A 17,467-nucleotide genomic window follows, 5' to 3' on the forward strand; every position below is an offset into this window, starting at 1 on the left:
GATCCCAGTTCTTCCCATTTTCCTTCCCAATTATTGAGAATGAAGCTGGAAAGTCTCTAGAGCCTGCAGCCACCACTCCACCCTCCCCGACTAGGTCATCCCCACCCTGTTCATAGAGGTCGAGTTGTTTAGAATAGTTCTCAGCTTCTTATGGGAAAATCAGTACAGATTAGGTGGGGGTGCTGCGGAGGGTGAGGGGGGGAAGCACAGCCATCATTTTCCTTCTCATTAATCTACTCAGTCCTGCAGCTCCTCTCAGAGATGCTTGAGCAGACTGTGGAAAATAGTACTTATTTTATTTGAGGCTCAGCTTCTCAGTACCTGTGTGACCTGGTAAAGTTACATGAACCCTCAGCTCCTCTGGAAAGTAAGGCTAATAAAACAGACGGCACAGGGGGATAGATGCTGGGGGGAGCACCTCAGCTCGCTCATAATCTCCATCATCACAAATCTACAATCCAGGGGAAAACAGCACATTCCCTAGGCGAGTGTGCCTTTAAGACACGCGCCCTATCAAACAAATGTAAGACCCCAGTGAAAGCTACATGCTTACCAAACAAATGATCTTCTCAGCAAGTTTCCCCAGGCCACCTGCCACCCCCATTCGGGGTACTTTACTCTAGATTTTGCCTTTAAATCTCTTTGGGTTGGAAATGTTGGAGGAATCATTGCTGTACCTCCACTTCTAAAAGATAACCATGTACATGTTTCATATTCCATGCAGCTGGATTGTCGTTGTTGCTGTTGTTGTTTGGATTTGTTTTTTTTACTTCTTTTGCGAAGCAGAGCTGGGGAGGCTGTTGATCGAGGCTGAGAGGTGCTGTTGTGGAATAATCGAGCTACGAGAAAAATCTGTAATCAACAGATAATTAACTTATTTTTTTCCCCTAGAAATTGATTTTGAGCAAAGCGTCCTACACAAAAGGACCTTCATTCAGCAAAAATGTGATTTCTTGAAATCTCAGTCTAGATTTGAGTCCTTCTCACCCATCTTGTTTTTTGTTTTTTTTTTTTTTTGGTTTGTTTCCTGAAGCTATATTTAGAATACATCAATCACTTTATACTGCCATTTTTTTTTTTTTTTCATTCTCTGACCTCAGGAGCTAAGAGATCCGTTTTGTCTGCTCAGCTTTCCAACTTGACTTAAACATTGGAATACAACCTCTGGGTTCTCTTTCACCAGGGTGCATCCGGTACTGGATGACTGGACTGACTGGAAGCCTGGCCTAGGTGACTTAGTGGACAATTAGTTGGACTATAGAAATCCATTTTGGAAAGCAAACATGTATTATTTTCCCCAGATAGAAGCTCCTGGTGAATGATTTACATAAATCAATGATGTTAATTTGGTTGGGGCTTGTGTTTCCCTGCAAAGACCTTATGAAATGTGCTTGATCTGGAGACCCCTTTCTTTTCTATAGTCTCTTTACAGCCCAGAAATTTGAAAAACAACTATTTTCTTCTATTAGTTCATTCATAATCCCCATCTTAACTATACATAATAAATGGTAACTATACATAAATAAATGGTGACTTAACTATACATAATAAAAGGTACCCGGGCTAGCTTGAATAACCCGATTATACCAATCATTAGCTACAGTAGCATAGAATTTCAGAGAGAATCGGTACTGATAATACTGTTGCCTTTGTGGCAGTTTAAAAGAAACCAATTCTTCCTGTTTGATGTATCCAACATGTATTAGAAAAAGAAATAAGTTTGATTTAAAGATGGTCAGCAGTACATGGTGTGACAGTGTTTTGGTCCAGCTAGAAAAGCTTTGTATGCAATGAGTGGTTCTTTTGTTCGGGACACCTGCGTGTTTACTAGGTGATTCCACTTAAAATATCTGCTACTTTCATTCTTGTTTTACGCTTAAAATAGGTTTTTTTTTCCTGGTCATAAAATTAATATATGCTCACTTAAAGGTTAGCTCATGATTCCTCTACCCAGATCTATTTTCATTTTAAAGTACAATGTAGAGAATGAGGATAAAAGCATAATCGTATGGTAAAAATACTGTCCTCTGAATAAAGTCCTCTGGTTGAGTTCAACTTCAGAGTATTTTGCTCAATTTTAGGTTTTCGTCCAAATGTTTATGTAATGGAAGGTGGATATTTTATACTATATTTTACGCTAGGTAGTATACATAAGCTTTTTTATTAGAAAATTCTACTTGGTGATGGTATTTGCCTCCCTGTTGATCACTTACATTTATAGTACCAGTTTTTTCATTTATTCACATCCTTCCTCCAATTTCCCAGTCCTGATCTGAAAAACAACCACAACAAAAGGGTACATCAGTTAGAACTGTCCATTTGCAGGAGACTGTAAACATGACCAAGGATGGCTTAGCAAAAAGGTAATTTGGGGGCCCACTTAACTGTGAAGCCCAGGTGTCAGTGACTGGAGTGACTCACATGTCACTGGGCACTTGATTTCTTTCTGTCTCTCATCTCTACTTTCTCCCATGTTTGCTTCATTCTCCGTTCTAGGTGTGACAAGATGGTTCCCAACAGCTCTGGACCTACATCCTTCCAAGTTGAGTCGTATCTCGTTGACTCTGATTGAATGACTATGTAGCCATGAGCTAATTGCTCAAGTGGCCCATGATCTACTGATGGGCCAGACCTAAGCTGTGTGCTCTTTCTAAAGGTGGGAGGAGAGTCAACTTGACAGAAGGCCCGTGGACTAAGAGAGAGAAAAGTGGTGACTTCCCAGGAGAAATATCAGAAGGCTGTTTGTTACAAGGTAGAGGAGGGTGGAAAAGAGAATGAGGTCCACTTTAGGGGGTGAATGAAGCCTGTTGACCTGGGAATGGGTATGTAAATATATCCATGTAGGAATATGTGTTGATGGCCGTATGTGTTGCCTGTGTATTTTTTAAATGATCAAATCGTAGTCTTTATGTGAAGCCACCCCAGGTTGACGGTATAAAATTAGAATGTTTCAGCATTGTATGTGCGTTATGTGTGTTTTCTGAAAAAAGACCTTGTGGGGACAAGAAGCCTAGCTAAATCTAATTATTATGGCCTTAACAACATTTGAACAGCACCAGTGTGCTAAAGGCAGAACAGAGAGTTACACCAGTTTTAGAAACCAGTAACTTAAGTTCTTTTTTTTTTCAATGAGTTAAGCATACAGTGTTTTTTATAAGCAGTAAGTCATGTTCTTGACAGTGGTTATTTTTGGCTTGAATATAGTATTGCTAGGCTTTACCACAACACTAGATACCTTCAGGGAATATAAAGAGCTGTTTGAGAATATTACTAATTGGGGGAAATTAACATATTGAGATCTAGATTGTATTTTTCAAGTAATAATGGTAACTTTTGCTTGGAATCTTCATTCAGTGGAAAGACTCCTCTGCCAGTTTGTGAGATGTTTGACCCTGCCTATGTTCTATTTAGTACCACTGGCTTTGTCTTCGAAAGCATGCTTGGCACACATCCCAACAAAGTTGTTGTTCTTGTTTTCAGACCTTTGTAGTGATAACCGCCCTTTATGCTTAACAGCACAGGACATGTGGCAAGTGGAATTGGGTAGACCTGTTAAGGACATACAGTCTTGTCGTCTGCTGAGAATTGGGGTTCCTTCTGGCATATGTTTCACTCAGTTTCTCCATCCAGGAAATATAAGGGCTGGCCTTTAGAAAGGGGATTGTGACAAGTTAGGATTTTTTGGTTGTGAGTGTCAGAATCCTATCTCAAACTTGCATAAGCAAAAGGGGATCTGTTGCCCCCCATCAGTGTAAAAGGCATGGATATTATTGGAGGGGACAAGATGCTGCAGGACTATGTCTCTCCACATCGGTGTTGGATTCGCTTTTAGCAGACAAGATTTCCCCACGTAGGTAGGGACATGGCAACTGCAAGCTCCAGGCTCCCTTCCTGCCAGCTTGGACAACAGAGAATAAAAGGCTGCTTCTTTCTTTTCACTCTTTCTAATTCCAGGTCAGTGAACCTCAGAGTAGGACTCTTATTTGACCTCCTTAGTTCATGTGCCATCTTTTGGACCAATCTCTGTGGACAAGGATGAAGGACCAGCTTGGTCAAATGTGGGTGTGCAAGGGCAGGCGGATGGCATGATTAGAGCCGAGGACATGCAAGTCAACCAAAGAAGGAGGCTTGGGGATATTATCTGACAACGTTGAAAAGGACGCTGGGCAAGCCAGTTGTCCATGGAAATACTGGACTTCCATTGTATGCGATGCTTATACGAATGTCTCTTTGTCCCCTGCACACTGTGCAGAAGGAAGCAGACACTTCATAGAGATCATGGATCCTTTATCATACCCTGTGTTTTTCTAATGAAGGGTAGGGCAAGGTGGGAGGGTAGGGGAATTCCAAGAGTGACATCTTTCAAGGTATGAAGGGCTAACACTTCCTTCTGAGTAGTTGATTGAAAATATGTTTACCTTGAATTTTCACGGTTCCCCTTAGATTCCATTTGCCCCGATGCTTTCTAGTTTTTCATGCGTTTTTTTCATACATTGTTTCTTTCCGGTGATACAGTATCTTCTGATACTGGAAACAGAAGTTCACAGAAATTAGGCCCAAGGTTCCCCAGCTAGGAGATAGCAGAGGCAGGATTTTAACCCCTGTGTCCTGTGCCCACTACACCACACCAGACTGTCTTTGTTATCACAATTGTATTTTTCTATTAGTGTCATCAGCATCCACTGCTAAAAGCTACAAATATTTTACTTTATGCTCAGTGTGTGTCCTACTTAATTGACAAGCATGAGACTAGCGTGTCGATGTTGGCCATTCATGGCAGAATTGCTGAGCTCTTCCAAGCCCAGACTCCAGGAGTCTGCGTGAGTTCAAGTCTGTGCTCCCAAATCTCCCCAGTCGTGGTCTGACTTTGGGCAAGTGACTGAACCCTTCTGAGTTTCAGTTTATCTTCAAATGGGGGAAAATTAAAGGGCTTACCTTAGAAAGCTATTGTGAGAAATGAAAAAAAAAAGTGATGTAGATGAAGGAAAGATACTTCATCAAATCCTAAGGTTTATATTAGCACCCTGCCTGGTACTTGGTAAACTCTATAAATATTGGCACGAAGGGTGTTAATAAAACATTCAGGCCAGTGGCTTATTCTAGGACAGTGTGTATGTCCTTACAGGAGACCCACAGGTAAGAGATGTATTCATGATTGGAAGATTCTGGAACATATTAAGGAAGAGGTGCCTAGGAGCTATAGGCCATAGAAACTTTGAGTTTGGTTTTAACTTTTTTGGGAGGGTTTAGGATTCCTTATACCATCAAGTTCATTGTTTAATATTTTCTGCCTTTGCAATTAGCGTTGTATAATGAATGTTGGGGGTTTTGAATATGGGGAAGCATACTTTTTTTTTTAATTTTTTTTTTTTTTAAGATTTTATTTATTTGCGAGAGAGAGAATGAGAGACAGAGAGCATGAGAGGGAGGAGGGTCAGAGGGAGAAGCAGACTCCCCGCTGAGCAGGGAACCCGACGCGGGACTCGATCCCGGGACTCCAGGATCATGACCTGAGCCGAAGGCAGTCGCTTAACCAACTGAGCCACCCAGGCGCCCCGGGGAAGCATACTTTTTAACTGTTGAATATCACATGTTTTCTTAACAGGGAAGGCAAGGACATTGTGTGTTTTGTTGATATTTAGATGTTTGTATCCAGTGGTAGGGCTGTGTCTTGTTATATTTTTGTAGGTTTTGAAAATGCTTGGCAATTCACTGAGACTTTTAAATGTTTAGATTTTACATTTCTATAAAAGTACCACAGGTATATTTGCAAATTAGTAAGCTCGGGGGAACTGGTAGTAGCAGAAGTAGTTTGCCAAAAGAAAGCTGTAGTTGGTGAGTCTCAAATGGCCTTTATTAAATGAGTACTTTTATTAGTAAAAATCTAGTAATAGAAACTTCTGGAGAGTGAAAAACAGAGACTCTAGTCTATAATAGTAACTAATAGAAACTCTGTTCAAACAGTTTACTTTTTTTTTTTTTAAAGATTATTTATTTGAGAGAGAGTGAGAGAGAGAGCATGAGCTGAGGGAGGGGCTGAGGGAGAAGGAGAGGCAGACTCCCCGCTGAGCAGGGAGTCAGACACAACAATACAACATAACTCTGGGCTCCATCCCAGGACCCTGAGATCATGACCTGAGCCAAAGGCAGACACTTAACCAACTGAGCCATCCAGACACTGCTATAATAGTTTACCTTTTGAATACTTTGAAAATTGGTTTAATCTTATCATTGCTTAAGACAAGTAAAACTGAGTACCTTTGAAGATGGGAATTTGAGACACGTTTATTTCTGACTTCAGATTTGCTTTATTGTTTTGCATGATTCAGTCACTGTGGAGGAGTACGTGTACCAGCTATCTGTTCTTTCTAACACTGGTTCAAATTTAAATACAATTTAGATTTGTTGAGCTTGACCTTTAAACTTTTCCCTTAACTGATACAAATGTTTAAAAAACAAATTCATTTTATAATTTATTTATTTATTTATTTATTTATTTATTTTTGGTTTAAACAACAGAAATTTATTTTTGCACAGTTCTGGAGGCTAGATGTCCAAGATCAAGCTGTTGGCAGGTTTGGTTTCTCTTGAGGCTTCTCTTTTGACTTGTAGATCACCCCCTTCTTGTTTTATCCTCATATGGACTTCCTCTGTGCTTGAGCATCCCAGGTATCTCTGTCCAGGACACCAGTCAAATTGGATTAAGGCACGTCCTTATGACCTCATTTTACCTTAATCACTTCTTTAAGGGCTTTATCTCCAAATGCAGTCACATTCTGCAGTGCTTGGGGCTAGGACTTCAACATATGAATTCTGAGGTGGTCACAATTCAGTGTATGACATCATTCATTGCATTATATATTAAAACTATACTGTGTTCAGCATTTTAAATTATTTTGTGCTGGGAGCAAGTAGCTGGAACTGACTTCAGTACTGCTTTCTAAATCTTTTTTTTTTTTTCATTTTAAAGAATTGAGACTTTTTATTTTGTTTTCAAGACCTAAAAAATAAAGATATAAATTAAGACACACAAAGCAAAGTGAAGAGTGTTACGGCACCAGTGAAATAACAATTATTTACAAATAAAATATTAACATATAATTTATAAATGAAATAACCTTTCATTAGAGCGCCTGGGTGTCTCAGTCAGTTAAGCTCCTGTCTTTGGCTCAGGTCATGATCCCAGGGGCCTGGGATCGAGTCTCGTGTTGGGTTCCCTGCCCCACAGGGAGTCTGCTTCTTCCTCTGCCCCTCCTCCCACTTGTTCTCTCAATCTCTCTCTCTCTCTGTCTCAAAAAATAAATAAAATCTTAAAAAAATAAAATAAACCTATTAACCACCTTCAGCTAGAGACTAGTAAAACCATTTCATCTGGTTGATGAGACTTTACATCACTATAGGGTCTTACTTTTAAATCCTTTTAAATAAATCTAAAGAATATTCCATTTTCCGTGTTTCTTAATATTAAACACAATGTAATTATGTGGGCAGTGTCAAAATTTATGTAATGTTGTTTGAAATACAGATAGTCACTGTTGCTGTTAAGTTCTGCATTGACATTAGTTTGGTACTGGGGTATCTCTCTTAACTAATGGCCTCAAAGTAGCAGAAACTTGAAAGATCTGCCCTCTCAAGCATATAGGTGGTTTACCTTTACTCTGTTGGTTTACTTTGTTGCAGAGTAAATAAACAAGATGGATGGGAGTCAAATGATGTGTAGGTTGGGTCGGAATTAAACTATTATGTATGGAGAAAAGGTTAGAATTATTGAAATACCAAATCAACATCAGGAACAAAATGTTTTATGAGGAACATTCATTTTATTAAAGTTAACAGGTTCATTATTCATTAAGTCTTCAGATCTCTTTCCCCACACGCATGCGGGCAATTTACACCACACCCACCCACTCACACACATGCCCAGAGGCACTGCCCAGGGACAGGGGGCTCCAGTCTTCTGCCTTTTTAGAAATAAAATTACCACCCCCTCCACCAGATTATTATGGTGTCCAGTAGAAAGAAAGCACCCTGTATGCTTTACAGTAGGAACCTGCACAGGGACGGGGTTGGGTGTGGATGTGAGTTCTTGCTGCAGACAAGGTCAGAGGGTTAAGACTGGATTGAATTCTGAAATCAGCATATTGTAGATGAGAACACATTTTACGTCTTCATCAGAGTCATTTTTAGGATGCCAAGGAAAATTGTGCACTCCAATCCTGATCACATAGTGTTTACCAAACAATCATATAAGCGTATGTATGTTTGGCTTATAAACAGGGTAAGGAAAGAAAAGCATCAATTATTGGGGGGAGGGGTTACTGACAATAAGTGCACACGGATACACACCCCAGATTCTCTCTCTCCTTTTTTTGGTGGTGGTTATTGAGGATGTAGGGTTGAATTGGGGTAATGTAGAGATGATGTCACTGCATTGTATGTGCAATTTCTTTTCAGTGGTCAGTCTGTAGGGATTGAGGACTTTACCTTCATAATCAGCACACGTGATCCTTGGCGTGTGTATGTGTGATATTTGTTGTCAGTGATCTTCACAGTGAGTTTTAAATCCTTTGAAATGGTACTGTAGGCACTAACTCTACCTTATTAGTCTTTGTTAGAGCCCAGGTAGTAAGAAAACTTCTCAGATTCATTCTCATTCAGGAAATGTTTATTAAACATCTGATTTGTTCCTGTCTATCATCATTCACACACATGTCAGATGCTGAAAGTCCTAGAGCTCAATCAGACTGGGGTCATGTCCTCGAGGATCTGATTGCCCAACACAATCTCTTCTATTTTGATTCTTTTTATTCTTATTTATTTCTTTGGGATCCCATAAGGTCACAAAAGAGACAGTGATTTGGTGGGGGTTCGTTTTCCTTTTTCTTGTTTCATTTAGCATGGATGATAGAAACATCTTTGGCTGGAAGTAAGAATATTGGGTGTGAGGGTGCATATATACTTGAGATGTAAGCGCTAGCAAAAATTCTGTGAAATCGGAATCACTGTTTCTGCTTCTGCTGCATTCTGCTCTGAAGTTTGTCAGGTCTGGCCTTAGTGTTGCCATGGGGACCAGGACTTAGAAGGTGCTTCCATTAGCAAGTCTGTTTGAAACAGAGACCCTCTGAGCCACTGGAAAGTGGCTCTGGAATAAGCTGCCAAGCCCTGCAGGGATGAGGGTAGAGGAAATGGCCAAATACAGGGCAGCATGGAGCTCTTCACTCTGCCATTTTAAAAAGAGACACAGACAGAAAGAGAGAGACAGACCGAGAGACCCAGACCTGGCAACTCTGTGTTCCAGTTGAGACATGCGCAGAAATAAATCATAACTTCCTAGGCCTTACTGTAGAATGGTTTTTCTACCAGCTGAGGAACTACAAGCATTTCCATTGCAATGGAAACTTAATACCCTGAAATAAGTATCAGTAACTTTTCCCCCCTGCTCCTTTCAGGAGAATATCAGAAAACATGAAGATCGTGTTGTGAGTTCTGGAGACAGAAAGAGCTTGTATGCAGCCTCATGGCAGCCCTGGCTGTCTTGTGAATTGTTGTAGAGAGTTGATATTTATCCCGTGATTATCAATAAGGACCCTCCGTGCCCCTGGGTAAAAGGGAGGGTGACCAAATGAGCTCTTCGACGGTTGAACTAGTGGCACTGGTCTTCCCACCCTGCACCCCACCCCCCAGCACCACCTTCTTTCCATTTAGTCTATAACATACCTGGTCATTGTTGTTAAATAAAACTTGGACTTTGGTGGTCAGATACAGTTTTTTTGGTAATCTGATTATTCTGAATTTGCCGCAGTAAGATATGCATATTTACATCTTTTTAGTAAATCTTTTTAGGATCTTTGGGTAAAGATAAGCTGAAATCAGATTTTAAAGATGGAATTCGAGGTTTTTTTCAAGGTATTTTAGTTTCGCAGCTTGTGTTTTAGTTTGGTATTTAAATTTTTGTGTAGGCCTTATTGCATACGGGGTTATTTTTCTTTTGCTTATTAGTAAACACAGGCACTCATGTGTTTAAATTGTACTTCCCCATGAAAGAATGACATTAAAACTCTTTTAGTTCAGACAAGTCACCCACACCCAGTTTTCCCCCAGGAGTCTCACTTGTGAATTTTACCTTTCTCTGACTTGCATAACTTGATGAGAAGACTTTTGGTTCATTGTTGACAAAGGTGTTGTTCTTCATGGTATTCTCCTTGCGTATAGATAGACGAGGCTTTAGGAAAAGATGTGCCCTGAAGAATCCATCCTTATGCTTCTATGTACAAGTTGGCATGACTACAGGATCCGCTTCCTCTGCTGGCTGGAACTGGGGCTATTTATAGTTTCTTTTCTTGGCTTCCGAGTTAGCGTATCAGCGTGTATTTATGCGAGGGAGAATTCTGAGGCCATATAAGACTGTAGTTTAGAAACCTAGTAGCCTCATTTGCCTTTTGCTCCCTGGAAGGAGAAGAATGATCTTGTATTTTGCCAACATAGAAATGTAACAGGATGGAGTGACAAGATACATCTCTCTGGCTTCTCTGGAACCATAGACAGCGGACATAGGCCAGGCTTGAGAGAGAGTCTACACATGGAGAAGAATTGTCCCAAGGATGAGTGACAGGGGCATCTTCCTGGGCAAGGGGGCTGCTATCAGTTGCACTAGATTAAATCTTCACTTCCTTTCGTAGGTGGGCAATACCTCAGATTTCCTCTAATTACCAGAGGCATTGACGTTTTTCACCGAAGCCAATGATTCCCCATTATGATACCAGGGCAGGCAAGGTTATGTAATGCGGAGAACTTGGGCCAGACAAAACCAGCTTTTCATCTTGGGTCCTGCAGTCACATACAAGTCAGGTGATATTATGAAGGTCAGCCTCCCTGGTCTCCAGTTTCCTCATCTGTAAGATGGGGAGATCATATCCTTCCCTCAGAGGGCAGTATTGAGGAGTAGGGATAATGTAACCACAAGTAAACGTCTGGCATGCAGCAGGTGCTGATCAAATCCTGAAAACTCGGGAAAAGAAATAAAAGTAGATGGATCATGGGCCATCTTCCCCTCAAGGATCCACATTAAGGCTTTTAGCCCAGATGAAACAAAGAGATCAAACGTATTTTTGGGATCCATTTCTCATTTCTTCTGTCTCTGCACTTGGTATCCATTGACCCAGGGTCACGTTGCCCTCTAGACCTCTCCATTTGAGTAAATGCCTGGACCCAAATGACCTCACCTACGTCTCTTCCTTCCTCCCATAGAACTTCCCTCCTGGCAAAAGGAAAGCTGAGACTTTGAGACATTCTCACAATCAGTAATCTTAATCTTACTGTGAGTACAGGTGAGCCCACAGCTTTAGTTAAACCTCTTCCCCTTTATGGCACATGGTACCTTTGCTGATGGCATTCGGCTGAGGTTTAGCCTTCAGAGAAAATAGCCTATTTGCAGTACCCTTTTGCCTTTTTTTAAAAAAGATTTTATTTATTTATTTGAGAGAGAAAGAGGAGAGAGCGCGCCCAAGTAGGGAGGAGGAGTAGAGGGAGAGGGAGAAGCAGACTCCCCACTGAGCAGGGAACCCAACATGGGGCTTGATCCCAGGACCCTGAGATCATGACCTGAGCTGAAGGCGATGCTTAACGATTGAGCCACCCAGGCGCCCCTGTTTACCATTTTTTAAAAGTAGGTGGAAGAGCTAAAAATATTAAAAAGTAAGAAATCAGGGGCGCCTGGGTGGCTCAGTCGTTGAGCGTCTGCCTTCGGCTCGGGTCATGATCTCAGGGTCCTGGGATCGAGCCCCGCGTCGGGCTCCCTGCTCAGCGGGAGGCCTGCTTCTCCCTCTCCCACTCCCCCTGCTTCTGTTCCTTCTCTCGCTGTCTCTCTCTCTGTCAAATAAATAAAATCTTAAAAAAAAAAAAATTTTTAAAAGTAAGAAATCAGATAACATTTTACAGCAACATAAACTTTCAGTCAGTTCAATCACAGTTTGCTATGTTGCTTTTTTCTAAACATAAAAGTAACATACACTTCTAAGAGAAAATGTGAAAAAAGTAGAAAAAAATTTTAAGAGGAAGATAAAAATCACTAATTCCCTCCACCAAAAGTTGTAACCATTATTAATACCCTGGAGTCTTTCTGCCCAAATCCTTTCATCTCATCTCTCACTCACACACACTCACATTTATGTAATCACCACATTTGTAGTAGTTGAGAAAATGGTATGCAAACAGAATTTTAATATCCTTGTATTGTTTTCATGAGTAAGCGATAGAGAAGCAGTGTGGTGGAGAGATTGTGCATTTGGACAGCCCTCATTTGAGTCCTGGCTTTGCAGCAAAGTATTTGCTGGTGGAAGTAACTTCAGGTCTCCCTTTCCTCCTCTGTGAGATGCAGATACAATTACCATCCCATACACCGCGGAGTCCTGAGGAGTCAGTGAGATGTCATCTGTAAAGTGCTTAGGGTGATGCCAGCATCGAGTCCACGTTCTCCTAACGGTGGCTGTCCTGCCCCTGTAGCATCATCTGTCCCCTCCCTCGACCCTGTCCTTCTAACCCTTTTTTAAATCCTACAGGCCGTTTAAGGTACAACTCAAATGGCGCCGCATCTGTGGAAACTCCCCAGGTGGTAGGGATTCTTCTACATGTGCACAGATAGATGCTCCTGGAAGGCTGTGTGGTGTCGTGGTTAGAAGTCCTGGTGCTTCACTAAACTCCCCAGGTTTGAGGTCGGCTCTGCCATTCACTAGCTCAGCATTCTTGGGAGAGTTGCTTCATTCCTCTAGGGCACTAAGTGCTCCTCTGTGGGAGCATAAGTATAGCAGTTACCTCATGGGGTTGTCGATAGAGTTGAAAGGCTTATCCCATGACATATGCTGAAAACAGTGCTCAGCCTGTGTTAGCTGTTACCACACAGAGCATCTGCATTGGGGTTAGGGACTTGGGTGTTGTATTCTTCATATTGGGAGAGCATGGATTTTATCTTACCCATCTTTATATTCACTTTAAACCTACCCCACTATCGGGCCTAGAGCAGAGGTTCAGTTTACACTTCTTCAGTGTAATTGCATTGGGATGAAAATTGCAAGGGAAGTCAGAACTTCTTAAGATGATGGCGCACCGAAGATTTTATTGCGGAAGCTTCGGGTTATTGGAAGTAGTAAGCACTTAAGCTTACAAGATGAGAAAGGAAACTAAAAGTCTTCTTCTTTATTAACTTTGTATTTTAAGATAGTTTTCAAGGTACAGAATTATCACAAATTAGGTCCAGAGAGTTCCCGTACGGGCAACACCATTTCACCCACTTATTAGCGTCTTGTGTTAGTATGGTATATTGGTTACAGTTAATGAGCCAATACCAACTGGTGTCCATACTTCATTCAGATTTTTCTCAGTTTTTCCTTAATGTTCTTTTTCTGTTTCAGAATTCCATCCAAGATATCTTATTGTATTAGTCATTCTATCACCTTAGGCTTATCTTGGCTGTGATAGCTTCTTAGATTTTCCTTTTTTTCATTACCTTGACAGTTTTGAGGAACACTGATCATGGACTTTGTAGAATGTTCCTCAAGTGGGATTTTTAATTGAGAGATCTTTCACATACCACAAAATTCACCCTTTTTAAAACGTACAGCAAACTAACTTTAAAACGGTTCTTTGGTAGCTTGATTTTGCTAAACTAAAATTTATCAATAAAATCAGATTTCTTAAACTGTATATAAAGTGCTTCCAGATAGGAAGTGTGTTATTTAAATTCCATTTATATGGTGAGCTCAGCTGCTTCTGGTGAGCATTTATTTGAGCAGGGTTATAATGCACTTTGGCAAAAGGGAACCTGAAGGTCATCTTGGGTTCGCTGTTGCCCTGGAAATGTTGAAAGGAATGAATTTGTTCTGGCATCTTGGACTGTTTTGGACACAGTTTCTAGCAGGGTACTTGTTTTTATATACTAACTGAAATAGCACTGATGTCAGAGTAGCTTGCATTTGGAAAACAGAAAGGAAAATGGAAATACATCTTTTACCTTGAAAAGCTAGCAACAGATGGGCAGAGATTATCAGAAAGTAGAGATCAGGGTGTGGGAGTGGGATTCCTGTTTGTGCAGCTTTCCCTGCATACCCAGCTCATTCATTCATTCATTCGTTCATTCAACAAATCTTTATTCAGTGCCTACCATGTGCCAGAAACTGCTGTTTGTCCTTAGGATACAGCAAAGGACAAAGTCAACAAGGCCATGCTCTCCCAGAGCTTTCATGTGGGCAGTGTAGACAGACAGTAAACAGGTAAATGTATGTCGGGGGCGTGATAAGTAGTTTGAAAGAGCATAAAGTGTGGTCAGGTGATACAGAATGGTGGATGGGAGGTGTTCCAGAAAGACCGTTTTGAGCTGACATTTAAGCAGAGACACAAATATAGGTATTTGACTAAAAGTGTGTCTACAACATGGAAATTCTCTTTGGAACGAAGTTCATTCAATCAAAATTGCAAAAGATTAATGTAGTAGCTTTCTACTGCTGTCACCATGCTACGTTCCAGGGATTTAATGGTCAGTAAAGACTTAGCCCCTGCTTCCAAGGAACTCCCTGCCTTGGGTGGGAACAGGGTTAATCAATTGAAAATCAGTCCTTAGTGACAAGGACTGGCGGTGTAAGAAGTACTGGGAACGGGGCACAGGAGGCTGTGGGCCACGAGAGGGGACAAGAGGGAACCAGTGTCATCTGGGTCCTTGAAGAGGGACACTTGATCTGAAAGCCAGCGGAGGAGGAGGCGGAATGAACAGAAGTGATTAGGACTTAGGAGGAAGGCCAGAGAGCTTGGGCACCAGGAGCCAGGGAGGATTGTGGGAAGAACGTGGTGGGGCCAGTAGCTAGGAGAATGTCAGTCACAAACGGTGAGAGGGAGTTCTAAATCAGTTGGTGCCATCACATTCTCGGAAATGGATATTGTAAGTACCTGGTAAATGGTACTAAGTGAGAATAAGTTTATCTGAAAGAGGCCACCCAGTACTTGCTTTGACATTTTTGGAATTTATTTATTTATTCTTTAAAGATTTTATTTATTTGAGAGAGAGCACGCGAGCATGAGCAGGGGGGAGGGGCAGAGGGAGAGGGAGAAGCAGACTCCCTGCTGAGCAGGGTCCTCCATCCTAGGACCCTGGTATCAGGATCTGAGCTGAAGGCAGATGCTTAACCGACTAGGGCACCCAAGCACCCCAGCGTTTTTGGAATTTAGAGTGTACGTCACGTTTTGCAAAGATCAGCTAGAATGTGCTATGATACATTAAATTTCTGATACTTTGTTCGAATAGCCAAAAATTAGAAGAAATAGATCGCATGACATTGTTTTCAAAATGATTGTGTTAATAAGAAAAAAGAACAGATTCTTCTCAGGAAGACAATTTTTAAACTCAAGACATTGAGGGTTCTTGTATTTTTCTTGTTTTTTTTTTTAATATCATTAAGTGATATTTTAGAGGAGATATTTAATTGTATTATGCAGTAAGTGTGGTTCTTAGAGGCAAAACAACCCTCAGGGAAAGTTTTTTAATCTAGGAAAATGAATTATCTTTGTTTAAAGCTTTTCCTCTAGTACATTCAGTTACTTAATGTTGTGCATCATCTTTGAAGAGTGTTTTGATATGACATGCCCAGAGCCCAATGACTTTATAAAGACTGAACAATGCTTTTGCTAAGGATGCAAAAATGCCTAATCTCTGGCTTTTAAAATGTTTCTGCCTTTTTAGGAAAATCAAGATGTGTACGTGGAGTAGTGTTAAATGAAGGGCTTACAACAGTGGTGGTGGTTAATAATGCTGGCAGGATGGCGGTGGTGTGTCTCTGTCTGTCAGAATCGTGTTTGGATTATGACCCTTCCACGCATGTACGCAGCAGATCCTGTTTGGTGACAACTGCTTATACTAAGTTTTGTATTTCTGTTAGTTAAAGCAACGACAAACATACCACCCGAAATTCCAATGATCATTTAAATTCTTTCCAAAGCTTCAAAATTTTGATCAAACTTTGAAACTTGGGACCATTTTATTTGTGTATTTCTAGTGGGTTTTTGTTTTTTGTTTTAGTTATGAAAGCAGTTTTATTTGGAAAATAAATAGGGCTTTATTTGGAAAATATAGGAAAAACAGGAAAGTAGGAGACAAATGTTTAATCTCATCACTAATCATTTCCTTATAGCATGTGAAAGTAATATTTTAAATGCAAGTGGTTTTTTGTGATTATAGAAATAATATATACCTACTTCAGAAAGAAAGACAATATATAGTGAGATAACCACTCTTAGGATTTGGGTCATTTCTGCTGTGTGTATGTGTGTGTGTTTCATATTATAAAACTTGAATTCAGATTAGTCTCAGAAAGGGTTAAAGGAGGTACTTTAAAAGATTGTCTATTAAGAAAATTTCTTCAAAGTAGCTTCTTGAAAATCTTGGGCTTTCACATTTTGATAATATTCTGATATTTTCAAATATTTTTCAGTATTTTCAGTATTTTCAAATATTCTAATATTATCCATCATATTTTCTGATGGCTAATTTCATAATGTCAGTTGTAGCTTTGAGGGCCTTATTTTGAATGTGAACTTGATGTTTATGAAAGGCCATTAGAAATAGTTACTAAATCATTTAGCCAATAATTCATATTAATTGAACAAAGATTCAAAAATAAATATAGCAAAAAAAAGGAGGTAAACATGTATCAAATAACTTCCCAGATATTGTACTTCTATTTCCTTCCATGCTTTTTTGGATGCATGCATGCATGTGTGTGCGTCTGTGTGTGTGTGTGTGTGTGTATGTGTTTACACAAAATTATCTCATATTTGTATTATTCTGTAGCTTATTTTCCTCATTAAGTTGAATAATATGAGCATTTTTCTACTGCACTCAACAGAATTTTCTATTAGTATTTTCGGTGGCTGTATATAGTATGTGATTTTATAGTAATATTGTAGTTGAAACAATTTTTTATTATAAAACATTCGGGTTGTATCCATTTTTTTCCATTATTAAAAACAGCACAGTTGTGAATACTGGTGTTAAATTATCGCTTGAAGGTGGATTTCTATAATTAGAATTTTTCAGCATTGGGAATATGACTATTTTTAAAGCTTCTGCTACATATTGCCAACTTATCCTGCTGGACCAGCACATTTTTCTTCACAATTCATCAGCAGTGTATATTATCATTCTTTTAAATTCTTGCCTACCTACTAAGCAAAGAAAAGTATCTATTGGCTTTAGCTTCCCTATACCCTGGTCTCTTCCATATCCTATTTTTTTTTTTTAAAGATTTATTTATTTATTTATTTGACAGAGAGAGACACAGCGAGAGAGGGAACACAAGCAAGGGGAATCGGAGAGGGAGAAGCAGGCTTCCCGCCGAGCAGGGAGCCCGATGCGGGGCTCGATCCCAGGACCCTGGGATCATGACCTGAGCCGAAGGCAGACGCTTAACGACTGAGCCACCCAGGC

General features: G+C 40.3%; 1 protein-coding gene across 7 annotated transcripts in view; it reads left to right on the forward strand.

The window, feature by feature from the left end:
* The window catches only part of CACNB2 (calcium voltage-gated channel auxiliary subunit beta 2), a 363,494-nt gene that overhangs the window by 25,967 nt on the left and 320,060 nt on the right, over positions 1-17,467 (forward strand). The gene's annotated exons all lie outside the window — the stretch shown is intronic.

This window comes from Leptonychotes weddellii, chromosome 5 (genome assembly GCF_054177405.1).
Source record: "Leptonychotes weddellii isolate Sample4059 chromosome 5, ASM5417740v2, whole genome shotgun sequence".
NCBI lineage: Eukaryota > Metazoa > Chordata > Mammalia > Carnivora > Phocidae > Leptonychotes > Leptonychotes weddellii.